At 34.6% G+C, this 21,902-nt stretch overlaps 1 protein-coding gene across 4 annotated transcripts in view; it reads right to left on the reverse strand.

Moving 5' to 3' along the window:
• The window catches only part of LOC129230737 (zinc finger protein OZF-like), a 138,067-nt gene that overhangs the window by 103,129 nt on the left and 13,036 nt on the right, over positions 1-21,902 (reverse strand). Inside the window, exon 3 of one of the 4 annotated variants that reach the window (XR_008581165.1) lies at positions 8,397-8,939. The exons of 2 other annotated variants lie outside the window; for them this stretch is intronic. The gene's annotated coding sequence lies outside the window, so the exon portion shown is untranslated. Of the gene's footprint in view, positions 1-8,396; positions 8,940-16,000; positions 17,410-21,902 lie in introns of those variants that run through there. One more of the 4 variants, XR_008581167.1, reaches the window with a different exon arrangement.

A 21,902-nucleotide genomic window follows, 5' to 3' on the forward strand; every position in this document is an offset into this window, starting at 1 on the left:
GATTGTTTGTGTAACACCATCTGTACAGTAAGACATTTTTTTTGAGCAAACACATTTATACAATATTCACAGACATTTATTTTTGCTCCCATCAAGATTCTCATACAATCTTCATTACATCTACGTCTTGTTCTGATGCAAACTTAAGAAGCATTTTCCAGAACAGACTTCACACCAATTTGACCTTTCTCCCGTATTGCATTGCTTGTGGAGTTTCTTATGTCGATTAAGATTCTTTTGCTGGGAGAAAGATTTTGAACAAACTTCACAAGAAATTTTTTCTTCTGTATGGATCCTCATATGCTCTTTAAGATATCTACTTTGAGCAAATTCTTTTGCACAAACTTCACATGAAAACAGTTTTTCTATCGTCTTGTTTGGCTTGTGGACGGACATGTGTTGATTGAGATGCTTTTTTTGAGTAAAGGCTTTCGAGCAAACATCACAGGAATATAGTTTTTCTCCTGTGTGGATCTTCATGTGCCCTTTATACGATCCACTTTGAGTAAATTGTTTTGAACAGATTTCGCACGAAAACGGTTTCACATCCACGTGGGTTACCATGTGTCTAGAAACGTCTCCCTGTCGGGAAAATGCTTTTGCACACAACACGCATGAATATGGTTTTTCTGCTGTATGGCTTATCATATGTTTTTTAAGATACTCGCTGCTAATAAACTCTTTTGAGCAAACTTCGCACGAAAACGGTTTTTCACTCATATTGTTTAGCTTGTGGAGGGCCACATGTTTAACAAGATATTTTTTCAGAGAAAAAGATTTCGAACAAACGTCGCAGGAAAACGGTTTCTCTTCCGTGTGGATCTTCATGTGTTCTGTAACATACGCGCTTTGAGTGAATTCTTTTGAGCAAATGTCGCAAGAATACAATTTCGCTGTCCCGTCATCCTCCCTGTGGATCGCCATATGATTAATAAGATTCTTTTTTCTCGCAAAAGCTGCTAAACAAACTTTGCATGAGTAGGGTTTTTCTCCCGTATGGGTTCTCATATGTTCCTTAACAGATCTACTTTGAGAAAATTGTCTTGAACAAACTTCACATGCATACAGTTTCCGCCCGTCGTGGCTTTTTAAATGCTTATTAACGTCACCACGTCGGGGAAACGTTTTGTCACATAATTCACAAGAAAATGGCTTCTCGCCAGTGTGGATCACAAAATGTTCTTTCAGTCTTCTCAGTGTAGCAAACGCACCCGTACAAATGGTGCAAGAAAATGGTTTTGCACCAGTATGGGTTCTGGAATGTGCATTCCGATCTGAACTGCTGTTGAATCTCTTCGAACAAAATTCGCAACCATACGGTTTTTCGCCTGTATGGATCCTCATATGATGTGTGAGAGTCCCTTTTTCAGTAAAAGCTCTTGAGCAAACCGTGCAAGAAAATGGCTTTTCCCCACTATGGATTTTAAAATGCTTGTTAAGTTTGCATCTTAACCTAAATTCTTTGGAACAAACATCACATGTAAACATTTTTTTTAAGGTACAGAGTGTCAGAAGAGTCACTTTTGAGATTATTTCATAAATGCTCAGATCTAGTAACTGGTTAATATATAGTAGAAACTGGTATCCATGGAAGGTGTAGAGTCCTTAAAAACTGTTTACGAAATATTTTTAAATTTCTTACAATTTTCAATTTTGCTTAGGAAAATAAATGTGAAGCAAAATATTTAATGTAAATCAATCTTCCACATTATCTCAAGTATATGTTTGCCATTTAATTTTGCAGATGATATCTGAAAAGAAATAAAGTCATTTAAGAAAAGAAAAAAAAAAATCTTGAAAATGTAAAGGAAAAATATTTTAATTAAATAAGCAAGCAGTAAGTCTTGGTTAATATATTCTGTCGAGCTTTAAAAATTGTAAATGAAATAAAATTAGTTCATAATTGTACCCACAAATTAAAATTTGACCTCTTGGTTCACTTTTAGAGTCCTTTTCTATTAAAACTTAAATTCAGTGCACAGTTTTCTTGAAAAGGGAAGAAGTAGCTCAAAGCAAAATATGTTTGGTGTAAAAGCAGTACTCTTGACGTTTTGGTGGTAAGCTGTATCCAAGAACTGATTTTGGAGCAGATTTCCTACTCTTGTACCAACAGATCTGTTTACCTCTCCAAAAATGGAGCAGGTTCATAAAAAAATAAATAGAATAAAAAGCAGGAGAAAATGTGACTTGCTGTGTAATAATGAAATTTAATTAAGTTTAACATACAATAAGCATTAATAGAAGGGGTATGATTAATACTTTCTATGACTAAAGGGGCGAGTGTTAAAAATGTGGCAATTAAAAATCAGTCATTCGCCAACAAATTGCCCCCTTAAAAGTGACAAAAGACAGAAAATAATTAAATACAAATACAAATACAAATGTGACGACCAGCAACAGGCTCTGGGCCCAGCTAGGCTGGTCCTAGTCAATTAATTAGACCCCAATGAAGATCAATGGCCCTCTTAAAGCTATCCACTCTCTTGCTCATTACCGTCTCTTCCGGTAAGCTATTCCAAGTGCCCACGACCCTGCTAAAGTAGTAGTTTTTCCTTATTTCCAAGTTAGCCTGAGATTTAAATAGCTTAAAACAATGACCCCTTGTCCTGCTTTCCCCACAAAAATTTAATCCATTTACATCTTTCATTTTGATAAATTTAAATAACTGAATCATGTCCCCTCTGACTCTCCTTTGCTCCAGGCTATACATGTTAAGCCTATTAAGTCTGGTATCATAATCTAAATCTGAGAGTCCCCTTACTAATTTAGTTACCCTTCTTTGAACCCTTTCCAATACAAAAATATCTTTCTTCAGATAAGGCGACCAAAACTGAACAGCGTATTCCAAATGAGGTCTTACTAAAATCCTATATAAAGGCAGAAGAACTTTCTTAGATTTGTTTGAAATAGATCTATTGATAAACCCAAGCATTCTGTTGGCTTTGTTACTAGCAATACTGCACTGTTGACTAAACTTGAAGTCCTGATTTATTAAGATACCCAGATCCATAACATTTTCTGCCTGATTTATGACTGAACCCTGTAAATGATATCTCATACGCTTATTTCCATGACCTAAGTGTAGCACTTGACATTTCCCTACATTAACTGCCATACCCCATTTATCTGCCCACTTCGTAATATGATTTAAATCCTCTTGAAGCTGATTTACTTGTTCTTCATTTTCGACAATCCCCATAACTTTTACATCATCAGCAAAACAATTCATGCTTCCAGAAATATTTTCATTGATGTCATTCATAAATATAATAAACAAAAGAGGCCCTAAAACTGATCCCTGAGGAACCCCACTTAAAACATCACTCCAATTAGAATGATTTCCTCTCACAACTACTCTTTGCTTCCTACCAGTGAGCCAATTTCTAACCCAAAGTAAAGTTTTTCCTCCTATTCCTATGTCAGCTAACTTGCTGAGAAGAGCAACATGCGGTACCTTGTCAAAAGCTTTTTGAAAATCAATATAAACAACATCCACACATTTTTTGTTATCTAAAGCTGAGGTAACCTTGTCGTAGAAATGCAATAAATTAGTAGTACAGGATTTACCTTTCCTGAAACCATACTGCAAACTAGTCAACAGACTATTAGTCTCTAAGAACTTCATGATCTTAATTTTGATCAAAGTTTCGAAAATCTTACAAATCACCGAAGTCAAACTTACAGGTCTATAATTCCCAGCAATACCTTTAGACCCCTTCTTGAAGAGTGGCGTTATGTTAGCCAGCTTCCAGTCCTCTGGCACCGTCCCCGAGTTATAAGAAGCATTGAAAATAATCAAAATAATATCCACTAATTCATCTGCACATTCAACTAAAATTTTTGGATAAATATTATCTGGTCCCGGAGCTTTAGTTGCTTTAATCTTTTTCAAATGAAATAAGACCTCCTCCCTGGAAAATACAAAATCCTCAAGCTGTATAATAGCTTGTGTCTTGTTAGTGTCAACTGTTGAGATACAGTTATCGTTAAACACACTGGAAAAAAAATTATTTAGAACATTTGCAATATCCCTATCATTTTGGATTAAATTTCCATACTCATCAACCAAAGGCCCAATTTGACTGTTTCGAGCTTTCCCAGAATTAGCGTAAGCAAAAAACCTCTTAGGGTTCCCATCAATGTCATCTGCCAGCCTTTGCTCCAATTCCCTTTTCTGAATCCGTACCAAATACTTAAAATTTCGCCTTGCCTTACCATACTGGAGCCTCTCCGCACTCTGACCAGTTTCTTTAAACTTACGAAAAGTGGCTTGCTTATAATTAAGAGCTTCTTTAGTCTCCCTGGAGAACCACATGGGCCAAATTTTGGTACTAACACCTTTTCTCCTAAATGGAACATAGTCCCCAACAGTTTTAGCAAGTTTATCCTTAAATTCCGTCCACTGCTGATCTACGTCGTTATTTTCCAACCCTGACGAAAAAACCTCTTTCAAGCTCTGCCTAAGTGCAACAAAATCGGTGTTTCTGAAATTGGGCACAAACCTAAAATTATCATCTTTGCACACTTCAAATTTAACCCGGAACCTAATGCTGTTATGATCACTATCTCCAATATGCTCCCCTACACTCAACCCTTGAACAAAACTACCTATGTCACAAAAAACTAGATCCAAAATGGCCTCCTCTCGAGTTCCCTGAGTTACAACTTGATCTAAGAAACAGTCACCAATTACTTTTAAAAATTCCTCTTCTTTGCCATTACCAGGATAAAAATTATTCCAATCAATACCCGGAAAATTGAAATCCCCCATTATGATAACGGATCCTTTACTGGACATGTCACTTATAATGCGGTACATCTGTTCATCTTGTCCCTGGTTTGAATTAGGTGGCCTATAAATGTTTCCAAAGCGTAGCTTTTTGCCCTTACTGCTCATCAACTCCAGCCAAACCATATCAATATCAGTAGGCTTATCATTTATGACCAATTCATTGCAGATAAAATTGTCTCTAACATAAAATAAAACCCCACCACCTCTTTTACCTACTCTATCCTGTCTGAACAAATTATACCCAGCAATATGTAATAACTCTGCATCAGATTCGGTAGCCCATGTCTCTGTAATTCCAATAACATCCAACTTCTCATCCACAACTATGCTTTTCAATTCATCCATCTTGTTCCTAATACTGCGAGCATTGGTATAGAAAACTTTAAGCATGCCTAAGTTGCTTGAATAGTTCCTTTGCACCAAAATCAAAATGAAGCCTTATGAACCAATTCATTTAAATTGTACTACTTGCATTGATTAATGAAATCACAAACTTCAATAATTTTAGAGATACAGTGAAACCCCTCCTAACGGACACCCCTCTTATGCGGACAATTTTTAATCACCCAGTTCCAATAAAATATCGTTATTAAACCCGTCCTGCGGACACCTCTCTTATTGCGAACAAAAAAGTTTGTCCAGTTAGTGTCCGCATTAGAGGGATTTTACTGTGTATCATTTGGCCACAGAGTAAAAAAAAAAAAGAGTATTAAAAGAATTTTCTATCATTAAAATTGTAACTACCACTGCCACTTTTAACTAAAGAATTTCCCCAGTTTTGTCCTTTAACCCTTCAAGCGGCCGTGACGTAAAATTCCTTCACTCAGCGATGTATTGAAGAGCGGCCGTGTCGAAAAATTTGGCCTCGAATATTCTGCTCCGAGAACGGCTGCGGCGTAAAATTCTATAGAAGAATATTCATGGCGAAATTTTTCGACACGGCCGCTCTTCGATACATCGCTGGGTGAAGGAATTTTACGTCACGGCCGCTTGAAGGGTTAAAACTACTACCAAATTATTATTTAAAAAACAAGCTGATGTGTGCATCACATGACTTCCTTTTACTCCAATTTAATGTCATTTCCCCATTACTGGCAATTTTAATGTGATTCAATAGTCAATAGCAATCTCTTTTAATAACACCAACAGTGGCCCAATTGAAATTTAAAAAAAAAAAAATTAAAAAATTGCTAAATTTGTCGCCAAGTTGGCAACCAAAAGACTGGCGATATATCTCCAAATGTCTGCCAAATTATAACACCACTTGAGTTTACATCAAAACTAACAATGATTCCCCCCCCCCAAAAGGAGCAAAAAACCCCTTTAGAAACACCCAAATGCAACCAAAAAGGGGAGGTTCACAACTAGACCCCACTAGGAGTCTACGTACCAAATTTCAACTTTCTAGGACTTACTGTTCTTGAGTTATGCGACATACATACATACATACAGACGTCACGAGAATATTTGTTGTAATTAACTCGGGAATCGTCATTATGGATATTTCGCATGTCTATACGTTCTTAGGCACTTATCCAGGTGTGGTCAAGTCGAAAAAAAAACTCAATATTCATTCAGGGGCGAGTAAAATGAAAATTAAGGTTGATTTTTGAGTGAAAATTTTTTTGCAAATACAATACTTCCTTTTTTGTAAAAGGAAGTAAAAACTGTTAAGTCTTCATTTATTATCGTGCACAGTAAGTAGGGTGTAGCGAATTGTTTTTTCTGGAATTTCAAATCAGTCAGGATAAGAAAAGTTATCTATTAAGACTAAACAATTACATGTAAATATTATATGCCCTTAGTAATACACACAATATACCCTTAGTCATCGTTGATGCTTGAAAAGGATCAAATTATCAGAGGGAATTAATTACACGGAGTAACTTTTTAAGGTTTGCTTACAATTTTATCAATAGGCCATGAATTAATTCCCGTTTTCAGACCTGATGAAATGCACAAAACAATGAACAGAAATAAATAATTTAAAACTCAGACGAATGTTGGCAAAACGCCTCATCCGATTAAATTAGAATTGAGAATAAACATCCGGCCCTGGTTGACAATATATGTTGCACCATACTTTAGCAACTTTTTGCTAGGTATAAATGTATTGAAAAAAAGGGGGAAGGAGGATTCTTCTTGGAGAGCAGAAAAACCCATCTGAAAGTGTATTTAACCCTACTTTACTTCAACTAAAACTTTCTTTCGTTGTCACTGCACAATGGGTCTTGCAACACCTGACAATAAAACCTGCTCTGGCTGCACACCAGCAAATTATTTGCAAGAGAGGGTATAAGAAGAGACGACAATATAAGTTTTCTGTATTAAATTTTAAGTACTGCTGAAATGTTTCCCAAAATTCTGAAATCCGAAGGTCGTCGTCCAGACCGTTCTGTATTCTGGGCCCCATACTGTATTAGAGTGTTGAAAAATATTCCACTAAATGTTACCAACAAATATTAAAAGAAGCATTTTCTTTTTAATGCAACACAAGTTTATTTACAAAGGAACCAGTTACAATATTCTGATTTACTTAAGATTTGCTCGCATTTATATCTTGAGAAGTATGAATGTGTGCTTTCTGATGCACACATGGCTTCCTAAAACTCGGATGAATTCATCCAAGTGTATAGGGCTGGGCGATGAGGAAATTCTTAGCATTGCTCTTACAACATCGCAATGGTGATATGCATCGTGATTTCTTTTTTATTTTTAAGTTTTACTTAAACTTGCTTGCTTTAACTTGACAAACAAGGTATAAAAATTATATATTCTGCCAGATACAGTGGCCGTTGTTAATATGAATCACATTTCTTTTAAACAGTTTTAGAGTCTGATTCAATAAAGCTGGATTTGATTCTGTTTTGGCAATTTGATTCCTTAAAACATTTGATTCAATTAATCAGCATCCACTGTACTAACAGATTCCAGTATCAGCAAGAAATTATTAAAAAATGCACTAGTGTTGGAACACTTGGTACTTGGATTTGTAGTAGGTGCGGGTATTGATGCTTTGGTTTAGAGAAAACTTCAAAATCGGTTTAATGATGTTGGATGTACACATTTATTTTTGCAATACATTGATGCATCACCCAGCCCTACTTGGCATATATATTTTTGAGAAAAATTTCTACATTACTAAAAAATGAGATGATACAAGAGAAAATAGATTCAATACATAAAAACCGACAGTTCAATTTGCAAGTTTTTACGCTTCTGAAGGAGAAATTGTTTATGTTCAAATCTGTCATGAAAGCTTTCCAGCAATTGGTACAGAAATACAGATTTATGTCTGTCCATGGATTGCCGCCATATGTGAATCGAGTCGTTGTTTCCGAACAAAAGCTCTTGAGCAAATTTCGCAGGCATATGGTCTCTCTCCAGTATGGAGTCTCATATGCTCTTTAATATATGTACGTGTTGTAAACATCTTAGAGCAAACTTCACACGAAAACGGTTTCTCTCCTGTATGGGTTCTCAAATGTTTCTGAAGAGATCCACTTCCGCGGAACGTTCTCGAACACAATTCACATGAATACGGCCTTTCATCACTGTGACTCTTGAGATGTAATTTAAGTCTTGCACTTGTAGGGAATGTGCCCGTGCAAATGGTGCAAGAAAATGGTCTTGCGCCCGTGTGAATTCTAGAGTGTATATTTCGATCTGCTTTCCGATAAAACGATTTTGAGCAAAATTCACAAGAATACGGCCTCTCGCCCGAATGAATAATCATGTGACGTCTAAGTGTCAGCTTGGCCCTAAAAGACTTCTCACAAACGAGACAAGTAAATGGCCTTTCTTCGCTATGGATACGCAAATGTACTGTGAGTCTTTTTCTTTTCGAAAATACTTTGGGACACACATCACAAGGAAACATATTTTCACCAGTAAAAAATCTCAATGGATTTCGCAAATAGGCAGCTCACATAAATGAGTACGTTAAGGTTTTTCACCATCCAATTTGTTTGGAAATTATGTTACTGTTCATACACTTCAGCTATAATGTTATATCCTCGAAACAATTCTGACACACAGAAGTTTGTTTAAATTTGTTACAAAATTAATTTCTTACTTGCATCTATGAAAATAAACATTTAATAGAATCAGTCTTCAATTATATTTGCCATTCAATCATTGAAGATATCTGAAAAAAAATAAATGTATTTGAGAAAAAAAATTGAAAATTAAGAAGCAGATTTTTTTTACTAATAACAGCTTCTGGTCAAAATAAATGTTCTCAATTTTCAGATATCTGCTAATTTACTTAAGACGAATCCACCTTTCAACAGAAGGTAGGTTGATAAATTACTTCTTAGTATGAATATAAAGAAGTAAGAAAATGGCTTAAAATACACAAAAATTAACACATTCTGTCAAATAGTTTCTGGACACTACCCACAGCATTTGTTAAGTCATTGTATGACTGCATGGGTAAAAAAGTAAATGTCACTAAGTGTCAATATATCCTTAGTGATAGCTAAAGGGCTGTAATGGATCAAATTTTTAGAAGAAATTAATTCTACAGAACAACCTTTTTTAAAGATTTGCTGCAGAAAACAATAAGCAAAAATAAATACGGTATTTAGAACCTTGAATCCAGAATGCTCGGGACAGTTCATACCTCCAGCTCAGTTATTCCATCCAAGGACTGTAGTTTCATGCTTTTTAACATTCATCAATCCAGAATAGGAAGTAATTGAGCTGGAGGTGGAAAAACTCTTTAAGAAGCGAAACAAACTCAGCTGGCAGTGTATTTTATGTATTTCTGCCGTAGCCCTGGCTCAGGGCGGTGACTTACAGCGAAAAACAATCCAGACCTAGATAAAAGGTACAACTGTCTGGGAACTAAACTGCCTCAAAACCCCAATTCTGAATTGGTAGCTAATACTACTAAAACCGAACAAAATTGTTGCACAATTTCAAAAAATGATAGCATAAATTTAAAAATTGAAGCCAAACTATGACAATATTCCAAAAACTCTAGTTGATGGGGAGAAAAAATATACATGGAATCATTAACAATACTACCCTGCTTTCCTCCTATCCTACACTTGCCAGTGTTTGAAAATAGGCATCAGTAAACCTTTTCCGTGCATACTATCATCTCATCCTATCAAATATTAGCTCAAATTTAACTAAAAACACATTAAAACTTAAATGATGTAAAAATACAAGTGTGCAAAGTGTTAATTAGCTAATATAGTTAACATTTACATAAATTAACTGATATGATCACAAACATTTTAAGAAAGTATTAAAATAATAAAAAAAAAATCCTGAATTTAAGTAACACCCAACATTTCTTGACCTTTGCATATTTTACCATCTAAATTCCCTAATCTTGATAGTCTATTGTCATTGAAAAGTATTTCCTGACCTTTGCTTAATTTTACAATCTAAATTTTCCAATTTTGATATTCCATTGCCATCGAAACATCTTGAATCAAGTATTAGAAAAAAGGATTTTCTAGCTTCATTCAACTCTGCTGCAATGGTCTGAAATTTCCGAGAGGCCGTGCCGAAATGGTGGTTATGAGATTCCTCTGTTATTGAATATGAGAAAAGTTTAAAACAATGGTAGGAACAAAATTAGCGATATCAATGTGGTAGAATCACACAGCAAACCAAGATGAGAGAAGTTTGCAGAGGCAGATGCAATTGAATTTCGAAATGCGTAAAAAATCGGTACTGATGCAAGTTAAAAGTTGAAAAGTATGTTCCCCAATCCGATAGCCGAATTTTTGACAATTTTGGAAAAGGGTCATGTGACAAGACACAGGTTGTAAGAGACGCCACTCTCATTTTTATGTTTTCAGTAGTAAACAAAGCAATTTTCTGTACTTATCCAGTGCTTAATACTAGAAAAATACAGATACAACAACTATTCAATATTCAAAGAAACAAGATCCGAGGAAAAAAATAATTAAAATATGTATTTCAGTTCGGGGAGAAAAACTGCTTCTAACACTCCCCCTTCTTTTCCCAAAAGAAAAAATTAAACTATGCATGAGATTTGAAAAAAACGAATTTAAAAAGAGATCATGCTTTTCCCTCCCATAAAAAAACTAACAAACTTAAACTATGCACAATACAATTATAACAAAGTATCCCTTCCACCCCAAAAGGAAAATGAATTTAATTAAAGTACACATTTTAGCTAGAAGAAATGGAAAATTCAACCCCACAGAAGAAAATACCATTTCATTAAAATACGCATTACACATTTACAGCAAATAGAGACCCCATCCTACTTCCTCCCGCACATGAAAAAAAGAATTTTTATCAAGTACTCATTACATACACTACTCACGAGGTTCCCTGAAAAATATACTTTACAATAATACGCATATAGAGCAAGATACTAAGTTATTTTAGTATGAACATGGTTTATTTATTAGCCTTAATGTAATAATACCGCAAAATAATGAAAAGCAAGATTTGTGGAATATACGCTGAGATGTAAACTATTCCCGACTTATTTTAGCAAACCAAAGTAAGAAAGGAAGTCTCATAGATTTCGGCAAGGTAAAAAAAAAGAAACAAATTAGGATCAAATTAATTGAAAATTTGAAATACTGTCTCTAACATTGCAGGACACAATAATTTTAGCTATTTAAGTCAGGATCTAAAATCTGGAAAATTTTAAAATCTGGCCATTTGTTGTCCAGAGCCTTCCGGATTCAGGGACCCATTCCGTATTAGATTGTATTTCACTTAAAATTATCAACAAACCTTAACTGAAGCATTTTGTTTTCATGTAGCATAAGCTCACTTCTAAAGGACAAGTAACAAAGATCTGATTTATTAAACATTTTCTCCGAGTCACTTCTTGAGAAGTACGAATATTGTTATCAATCTTCCTTAAACTCTATTAACTTCATCTAAGTATATATCTGATTATAGAAACTTTTCACACAGCTAAAAGTTGAGACATTGAAAATACAATCAATATATAAAAGCTGACTAATCAATCAGTTTGCATGTCTCAATGTTTCTGAAAAAAGAAATTGTTTATGTTCTTATCTGCTAGGAAAGCTTTCCAGCAACTGGTACGGATATATAGATTTATGTCTGTCCGTGAATTGCCGCCATATGTTCGGTGAGTCTTTGTTTCCTAACAAAAGCTCTTGAACAAATTTCGCAGGCATATGGTCTCTCTCCAGTATGGAGTCTCATATGCTCTTTAACATATCCAGGTCTACAAAATGTCTTAAAACAAACTTCACATGAATATCGTTTTTCCCCTGTATGCGTTCTTGAATGTTTCTCAAGTTCTCCACTCGAACAGAACGTTTTCGGACAAAACTCGCACGAAAATGGCTTTTCTCCCGTGTGGATCCTGAGATGCAATTTAAGTCTTGTGCTTGTAGGGAATGTACCCGTACAAATGGTACAAGAAAATGGTCTTGCGCCCGTGTGAATTCTAGAGTGTGTATTTCGATCTGCTTTCCGATAAAATGATTTTGAGCAAAATTCACAAGAATACGGCCTCTCACCCGAATGAATAATCATGTGACGTTTAAGTGTCAGCTTGGCCCTAAAAGACTTCTCACAAACGAGACAAGTAAATGGCCTTCCTTCGCTATGGATACGTGAATGTACAGTGAGCCTTTTTCTTTTCGAGAATACTTTGGGACACACATCACAAGGAAACATATTTCCACCAGTAAATAATTTCAATGGATTTCGCAAATACGCAGCTCACATTAATGATCTTTTAAGAATATTAAGGTTTTTCATCATCCAAATTTGTTGGAAAATCATGTTACTTTTTATACTATGTTATATCTTTGAAACAATTCTTGAAAATGGTTTATCTGATACACAGAAGTTAAATTTGTTACAGTATTGATTTCTCAATTGCGTTTATGAAAATAAATATTTAATACAATCAAAGTCTTCTTAATTATATTTGCCATTCAATCATTGCAGATGATATCTGAAAAAAATAAATGCATTTGAGAAAAAAATTGAAAATGGAAGATGCAGATTTTTTTTTCACTAATAACAGCTTTTGGTTAAAATAAATGTTCTGGAGTTTCACTGATATCTGATTATTTACTTAAGACGAATCAAACTTTCAATAAAAGAAAGGTTGATTAATTACTTCTCAGTATGAATATAAACTAGCAAGAAATCGGGGAAAATACTCAAAAATTAACACATACTGTCAAAATATCTCTGTAGTTTCAATGGTCACTACCCACAGCACCTGTTAAGTCATTGTATGACTGCATGAGTAAAAAAGTGAATTAGTGTCAATATATACCCTTAGTGATTATTGATGACTGTAATGGATCAAAACTTTCAGAGTGAATTAATTCTACAGAACAACTTCTTTGAAAGGTTGGCTGCACAAAACAATGAACAAAAATAAATACAGTATTTAGAACATCAAATCCGGAATGCTCCAGACAATGACCTTTCCGGATTTCGGAACTTTCCAGCTTTTGGACTATGACTCAAAAAATAGAATGATTATCCTGTTGTACGGTATTTATCATTTTTCCTGGTTTCTCTAAGTTTGCACTAATTTTCTTTCATTTTCTGATCAATCTGAATGAAAGCATACTTCATTACACTGAAACAAACATCAGAGATAATTTGTAGCAGTGCATAGTCTGTGAATGTTTCTTTTTATTATTATGCAATGGGCTGATCTATACAATAAATCATATTTTTACTGAATATATTTTTTTACTTTTGTTCAATAGGCATTTTATAGCATACTTATGAGAAAAAAAAGTTCATTCTTAGCTGAAAGTGGATGTTAAAAGATTGCTGCACATTTACAGCAAAAAGTTTAACGCACAACGAAAAAAACATTTAAAAAGAACTGATCAAAAAGTACTGAGTTTCCAACTAGTGCCGAACGTTAACAATTTTGAACTTTTAAAACTGAACAAAAGAAAATATTTTTCTTAATTGAAAAAAAAATAGGGAAAAAATTTTTAGGTTTCTTGTTTTCCGGATTTTTGAAATTGGAGTCTCATTGTGTAGTTCGAACCCAGATCAATGCTGGTGAAAGCCACATTCAATAAAATAAGAATTGGGAATAAACATCCGGCCCAAGTTGACAATATCTGTTGCACTATATTTTGTAACATAACAATTCTTTAACTACATATTTAGCATATTGGGGGGAAAAAAAAACAGGACGGGAACTCTTTTTGGAAATTAAGAGAAACTCATCTGATTTAGCCATACTTTAAGTCAACTGATAAGGGTTAATCCAGGTTTTTTTCCCTACTACTTATTTTTGTGAAAGTATGGCAACATTCTATTTTTGTGAAAGTCTTTCTTTTTTCTTTTCAACATTTAAAAGAACATTCTAATTTTTGAAAAAGAAAATATGAACTAAAATTTTGGTTCAAAAAGTGTAAAAGTCATATACTATCAGGTTTTATTTTCGGAGGGGTGGGGGGAAACTAAAAACCTAAGAGATATGAAAAACACCATCATTTCAATCCAATACCCACTTTGTACAATTCAGGAAATTGTCAGAAAAATGACCTTTCTGAAACATGCTAAAAGACAGCGATAAAATTGCGTAAATGCACTTTGGCGAAAAAATGGGTAAAAATGAGTAATTACACTATGAAATAATCGTCACTCAAGCAATTGTGTAGATGAATCAGCTTAGCATTTTATTTTATGAGTAAATTTTGTTTTAAGCAGAAAGACAAATTAAAATGCTGATTTTTGTGAAACTTTTGATTATTTATTATTGTTTTTGCGACTGCTGATTGTCAAAATTAGTTTTGTGAAGCTGTTGATTTTATTACTCAATTTTTGTGAAAGTACCAATTTTAAAATAGGATTTTTTGTGAAGGTACCGAAAAGGATAGTAAAATCAGCATATATTGGGCCTTGACTAAAAATGTCTTTCTTGTTCGAAAACAATTGCTTGATTAACACATGCGGTAATAATTTCAGTTCAAGAGCGTAAAATTCTTAAAACTCTCAACAAAGTGATTGTTTGATAAGTGTCTGCCATGCATGTTGGGAAAATTTCGGTAGTGACCCCAAATTCGGCACGCTCCGAAATCCAAAATTGGTGTGGGTCCTGTTGCTGTCTGACTTCTGGTCTTATGCTGTACTTTTAAATGCAGTAAAAAATAGATAAATAAAAGCAAGATTTTTTCTCTCTGCTTTTCCAAAAACCATCGGCCATACATCGGCATTTAGAGGTTTTTCAAGGCCGATTGGCCAATGCCAATATTTTTGAACCATCGGCATTGATGCATTGGTCGAGCTCTAGTTTACATAGAGTGAGTTGTCACTGTTACATCGGTGCTGAAAATCTAAAAACAAAACCTGCTTTGGCTGCACGCATGTAAAGAATTCTTTGCAAGAGAGAGTAAAATAAGAGGTTAAGAACTTTATATCAAATTTGAAGAACTACTGAAATGTTTTTTTTTAATTTTCCTTTGTAAAGCGAATGTCACTTTTCATAAATAGTGATGGCGACAAATTTTGAGTACTGATTCACTGTGAAGAAAAAATATTTTCCACAAAATTGATGACTGGCAATAATACTTTTAGAAAGGAGTACAGCACACATTATAATCTACAGTATGGGACTCCAATTTTAGAATTTCGAAAGACCCAAAATCCAGAACATTTCTCTTTAAAGAAAAAAGACAAAAAAAGTTTTTATTTTCGTCTTTCAAAACACGATTTGCCCTAAAACAAGATTTTCTTTTTTTTCCTTAGTGTTCAAGACCATTTACTATTACTTGTTAAAAAATGAGCATTTATTGCTTTTTATTAGGTTTCATTGATGCTGCATATCATGTGTAATATCAACGTTTTACTGTCATTGTTACTAATTTTGCATTCGCTTTCTTTGTACAATTCAGTGTATATTTCGTTTTATTTCCTCCTTACCACAGGAAACCATACCAGTGCGATAACGAAAAAGGTTTTAATTAATAGCATTTGAAAGAGAATAACAAAACATGTTTCTGCATGCATAAATTATTAGCTCTCAATACAACGCATATTAAGCAAAGACACTAAATTATTTTAGTATAAATATGATTTATTGACTATACTGATCAGTATATCATATAATGATAATACAAAATAATAAAAAGCAAGATTGTGGATTACAAACTGATGCTAATTATTTCTGGACCTTTTTTTTTAGCAAACCAAAGTAAGAGAGGAAGTTTCATTGAGATTGATGAAGTAAAAAAAAATGATTTGACACAAACATTAATGAAAATTTGAATAAGTGCCTTTAACATTGCAGGATACTAATGGAATCTTATTTTAGCTATTTAAATCAGGATCTAAAATCTGGAAAATTTCAGAATCCAGAAGGCAGTGGTTCAGAGCATTCTGTATTCGGGGTCCCACTGTATTAGATTGTATTTCACTTAAAATTATCAACAAACATTAAGCAAAGCATTTTTTTTTAATGCAACAAGCTCACTTCCAAAGGTACAAGTTAAACTTTGGGTTATTTAACATTTGCTTAGAATCAAGTCTTGAGAAGTATGAAAAAATGTGGCTATTTGTCTTCTTTAAACTCCGACAACTTACAACTAAGTACATATCTGATCATAGAAACTTTTCACACAGCTAAAAGTTAAGATGTTACAAGAGAAAACACAATTAATACATAAAAGCAGACTTTTCAATGAATTGCATGTCGTAACATTTCTGAAGGAGAAATTGTTCATGTTCAAATCTGTCATGAAAGCTTTCCAGCAAGCAGTACTGAAATACAGATTTATGTCTGTCCGTGGATTGCCGCCATATGTGATTTGAGTCTTTGTTTCCGAACAAAAGCTCTTGAGCAAATTTCACAGGCATATGGTCTTTCTCCAGTATGGAGTCTCATATGCTCTTTAATATATTCTCGTCTAGAAAACATCTTAGAACAAACTTCACATGAAAATTGTTTCTCCCCTGTATGGGTTCTCAAATGATACTGCAGTGCTCCCCTTCCGCGGAACATTTTCGAACACAATTCGCATGCAAATGGCTTTTCATCACTGTGGCTCTTGAGATGCAATTTAAGTCTGTCGCTTGTAGGGAATGTACCCGTGCAAATGGTGCAAGAAAATGGTCTTGCGCCCGTGTGAATTCTAGAGTGTCTATTTCGATCTGCTTTCCGATAAAATGCTTTTGAACAAAATTCACAAGAATATGATTTCTCGTCCGAATGAATAATCATGTGACGCCGAAGTGTCATCTTGGCCTTAAAAGACTTTTCACAAACCAGACACAAAAATGGTCTTTCATCGCTATGGATACGCGAATGTACAGTGAGGTATTTTCTTTCGGAAAATACTTTGGCACAAACATCACAAGGAAACATTTTTTCACCAGTACAGAATTTCAATGGATTTTGCAGATACACAGCTCACATAAATGACTTTACATGTACATAAAGGTTTTTCATCATCCAATGTATGAAAACCATGTTGTTACTTGTCACACACTTCAGTTATAATGTTATAACTTATAAAAAAATTCTTAAAAATTGTTTGACACACAGAAGGTTGTATTGCTAGTTTTGCACTTGCATCTATGAAAATAAACATTTAAATCAAATAAGTCTTCAAAATTATGTTTGCCATTCAATCAATTGCAGATGATATCTGGAAAAAAAGAAATGCATTTGAGGAAAAAAAACTCCGCATTTATTTTAAGCAAAAGTAGTTACTAGTAAAAAAAGTCTGCATCCCAACTATTTTTGCTTAAAATAAATGCAGAGTTTCAGACATCTGATTAATTACTTAAGAAAAATAAAACTTTCACACTAGAACTGTAGAGCGGGTAATCCAAAGCAGCCTTTAAATTATAACCTCACAAACTGTGTCGCTGGGCTTAGTATGGTCTACCTCAAAAATAAAAGTTATGTCAAGTGATACATGTTGACTACTCAGGCTTGAATTAGAGAAGAAAAATACTGTAAAATTTCCCGTCAAAATAATCATTCTTAAAGAAAGAAAATGGCAGATCAAAAATTCCCGAATGAATTAAATGCAAAATTTCTGATTTTCTTCCGTTGGCAGTACAAAAAAAGAAAGAAAGAAAGAAAGAAAATCAATTCCCCCAAATAATAAAAAGGGAAATTTTTACATCAAAACAAAAACAAAATTTTGTTTAGTCACAGATGAAAAAAAAAGTGTCAACCTTCTGAATAGTTTTATTCAAGCCGATTTAAAACGAGATCGCACAAATAAAAATTTTCCGATATGAAAATGCTGCTCCATTTTAGGCTTATAAATTTTTTCCCGGTGATTTTGCAGTCTTGATTTTTTTGGAAATTGAAGAATTTTATACAATTTCAGGGGTATTTTTCGCGGGATTTCGAATGGCGCTAAATTTGAACTGATCAGATAATTATTTGGGATAGAATGAGCCATTTAATGACATTTTTGGGGCTTAAAATTTGAATTCGAATGGTTTGGGACATTTTTGGCATTCGAAAACACCTATGTTCTTTTGCGGGTGCCCAAGTACCTTCCTGCCAAATTTGGTTGAGATTAGTATTCTAAGTATAAGTACTGAAACCTTGAACCACAATGTAGGTCAATTTGGCTCATAAGAAATGTTAATGAATAAATGATGAGAAGGGTGCCCATCCCCCTAAACATCCATGGTGCACCTCATCCCCCCAATAGCACAAAGATGCCCCAGAGTGAGACCTCCCCCTCAGAAAAACAGAAAATACCTCTCAAAAACAACTCTTCCTAGAAATTTCAATGCCACAGTTTGTACCATGACATCCTCCCCCCCCCCCAGGTAGGCACCCTTGAATGAGAGTACACACGCAGGTAAATGTAGAACACTTCTTTCTCACCCTTGAGTTCTTCAAATGAAGTGCATCAAATTAGAAAATAGTGAATGTTTTCAGAAAAGGGCATTATGGCTGGTTCAAAACATAACTACATTTGAATGCAGTAACAATTTTTTTTTGCAGCAAGTATTTTTAAAACAATTTTTGAAAATGATTTAGTAGAAAATGTTGACAGCCTTTTGATTTGGAATACTTGACAGTAAAGATGAATGGGAATGCTTGGAGAATTGCTGGTCATTTTCATCACAAAAATAATGATAGTTGATCTGATAATGAAATTAAAAATTTCAAATTGTGAAGTTGGCAAAGATATAGCTTTGAATGGACATTGATGGTAGAGCTTAATGGCTCTTTTGATCAGTCTCAGTTAAAAACTTAAAAGTTAAACAATATAGTAAGCTAGACCTAATAAATTAGGAGAATTGCCTACCACGCTAATCTTGAAGATCGCAGGTTAGGCCCACGTCTCTAAATAAAACTTCAATCAATAATAAAAATTATTGAGCAGCAAGGGAGGGAAAGAGTGACAATAATTATTCAAATGAAAATTCGCAAAGCTTTGAAATGGAACGTCAGCTGAATCAAGCAATTTCCACCTTCGGTGATGGGAATAGTAGAGTGGCGCGCTCATTGGACGGTCATAAATCCGCCGCAGTAAGCCACGCCTACTCAACAAACAGTAATGGCGGGAAAACCTAATTTGGTAGTATCAGATGAAGACAGAAAAAGAACTGGTAGTTAGCAGAGACCAAATTTGAAACCGCTAACCACGCAATTCAAGCAGAAGATTTTGCAGAGTAATTGTTAACTTATCAATAACAGTATTATTTGATTTGGGAGAAACAGGGGGGACCTGATGAGTTTCATTAACAGCATTAGAATTTTTTGGCGAGGGGCCCAAGTAGGTGCAAGTTTTGGTTTTATTTCTCCGATTCAAGGAGACGATGAGATTTTGTCGTTTTGGACAACTTCTAAAATTTGCAAGATGTTCACCCTTGCAGTGAAAAATGAGGGTGGTAAGTTTGAAGGTTTTCTGCACTCTTTAGTTTTGTGCTGTCCTGCACACACAAGGCAAACGAGCACAGCTAAAAGAGGAGTGGAAGAATTCTTGGCTGTTCCAGCACTGCATAATGTCTTTTCTTCTGAGAGATTCGAAGGTTATATCAAAATCCCCCATTCTCTCAAGAGACCAAATTTTTTCATTTTCAACTTGATCTTTCAAGTAAATGAGAAAAAGGGGCAGTTTACACTTGTCCTGTCCAATTTTACGCAATTGCGTAATGTGCTGGGGGACATATCCTAGTATGGCTAATTTATCGGCGATCCACATCAGGTCTGTTTGAATAGGTAGACCGCGGATAACAATCTTAAGTTGCTTTTCATCAGGTAGTCTAAGCGTATGGTTTCCTATGAAATTTTCATCAAGGTAAGTTTTTAATTTTTTGTGCGCCTCAAAAAGTGGGCAGAGAGCACATTATCCTATTATTTTTTGTTTTGCCGGTGATAGTAACTCCGGCCACTTCAGAATATAATTTTAACCGTCCATCAAAGTCATGAGAACCATCAACCCAGATCGGGGGAACTTTAATTTTCCTAGATCTAGAATTCTTGACAACTTGGAATGAGTTTTCAATTTTAACTTCACATTGGTCAGCGGCTTCCGAGGAAGCAATTCTTTCATTTTCAGGGTCGGTTGGATAGCCAGAAGAGCTAACAGAAGCAACCGAGTCAGAGTCAATTTTTTCATTTTTAACTTCAATTTTGTTTATACTTTCCACATTAGACTTGTGAATATAAACACTTTTAACTTTTTTCTTCTTTTTGTGCTTCTTAGCACTTCTTTCAATGTGAGGATGTTCACGGTTTGCAGTAATTTCTTCACAAGGAGTCTCTTCACGAGTTGGAGTACTGCAATCCGTTTGAGTATCATTATCAGAAAAAGGGGGTTTCACTACAGGCTCAGTATTTGTAGTAGAGTCAATGGTTTTAGGTTTAGAAATAAAATCAAAAATAAAGTCCATTTTTGAGTTATTGTCTTCCATTTTTTGATTGCAATAAATCAAGTCGATCAACTTGGGTATCAAATGAAGTTGAATGTTTCAGCTGAATAGCGTTACATTTCAAATCAAAAAGTCTAAATAGTAGCGTCAGGTTGCCTGAATTTAACAAATTAATATTACATTTATATTCAAAGATTAGATCATTCAAGAAACAAAGTAATTCCTCAAAATTAATTGAATTAGAGTTAGAATTAAGTTGGTTTTCTAGCAAATTAATTTTACTTAAGTATTTCTGCATGAGACTTTGATCAATAAAGGAGCCAACGCTCACCACACTTCCTTCGGAGTCGGCAGGCGGGTCCAGTCGTGATGAAGAATTGGAGTTCGGGGTTGCGTAATTGGCAAGGGGCTCGGGAGAATTTCCTTCTTCAGAATTCGTTAAAGCATTCCTTTTCGGTAGGCCCCGGCCATACGTCTTACTGCCCCCATCACCAGGTTCAATCACTGCACATGGCGAGGATTCGCGTTGTCTTCGAGATTTACTGTAGCTCATGGCGGAGCTGTCTCAGGGAGGTCCGTTCTCAACGAGAGCTGGCATCGGAATCCAGCTTTGAATGGAAGGAACAAACAATGCAGGAAGAAAATCTAAGTAAGGGGTCGTCCATAAATTTCCATTTTTTTCAACAGATTCAACCCTTTTCTCTCCTCTTCCACAATGTGTCGCACTTCATTTGAACTGTGAGTGAATTTTATGAACCCGCATATCTGTCTCGCTGTTTTTCAAACACAGATTGTTATTGAAAAATGTGTGACGTCGGATTTCTTGGTGCTCCCTTTACCCCCTCATACCCTTCATTACAAAATGTCACAAATTCACAAACGCCCTCTCTAAGTTTGACATTTGTGGAATCCCCAGTCTTCCATAATATAGACGAACGCGCGAACGGCGTTCGCAGAAAATTTTTGGCTCTGCAGAATTTTTTTTTCAAACTGCTAATGTTATTTTTAAAAAAAATATTTATTTATTTTTTAAGGGAATTTTTAAGAAAATCGCAGAGCTTATTTATGTTAAAGCCTTTCTCCAAAAGCCTTTTAAAGCACATGTGTGATGTTATTTGAGTGAAAGGTATGGAATTATTTAGCATTTCTTTTTCAAAATAGACTAATATATAGAATAAATAATATCCATGTGCTCTAAAAATATCCTTATAAAAAAAAAGCCTCAAATGACATATGCTTTAAAAACATTAGTTATAAAAAAAAATACAATTTATTTTCATGTTATCAG

Source organism: Uloborus diversus, chromosome 9 (genome assembly GCF_026930045.1).
Source record: "Uloborus diversus isolate 005 chromosome 9, Udiv.v.3.1, whole genome shotgun sequence".
NCBI classification, from domain to species: domain Eukaryota; kingdom Metazoa; phylum Arthropoda; class Arachnida; order Araneae; family Uloboridae; genus Uloborus; species Uloborus diversus.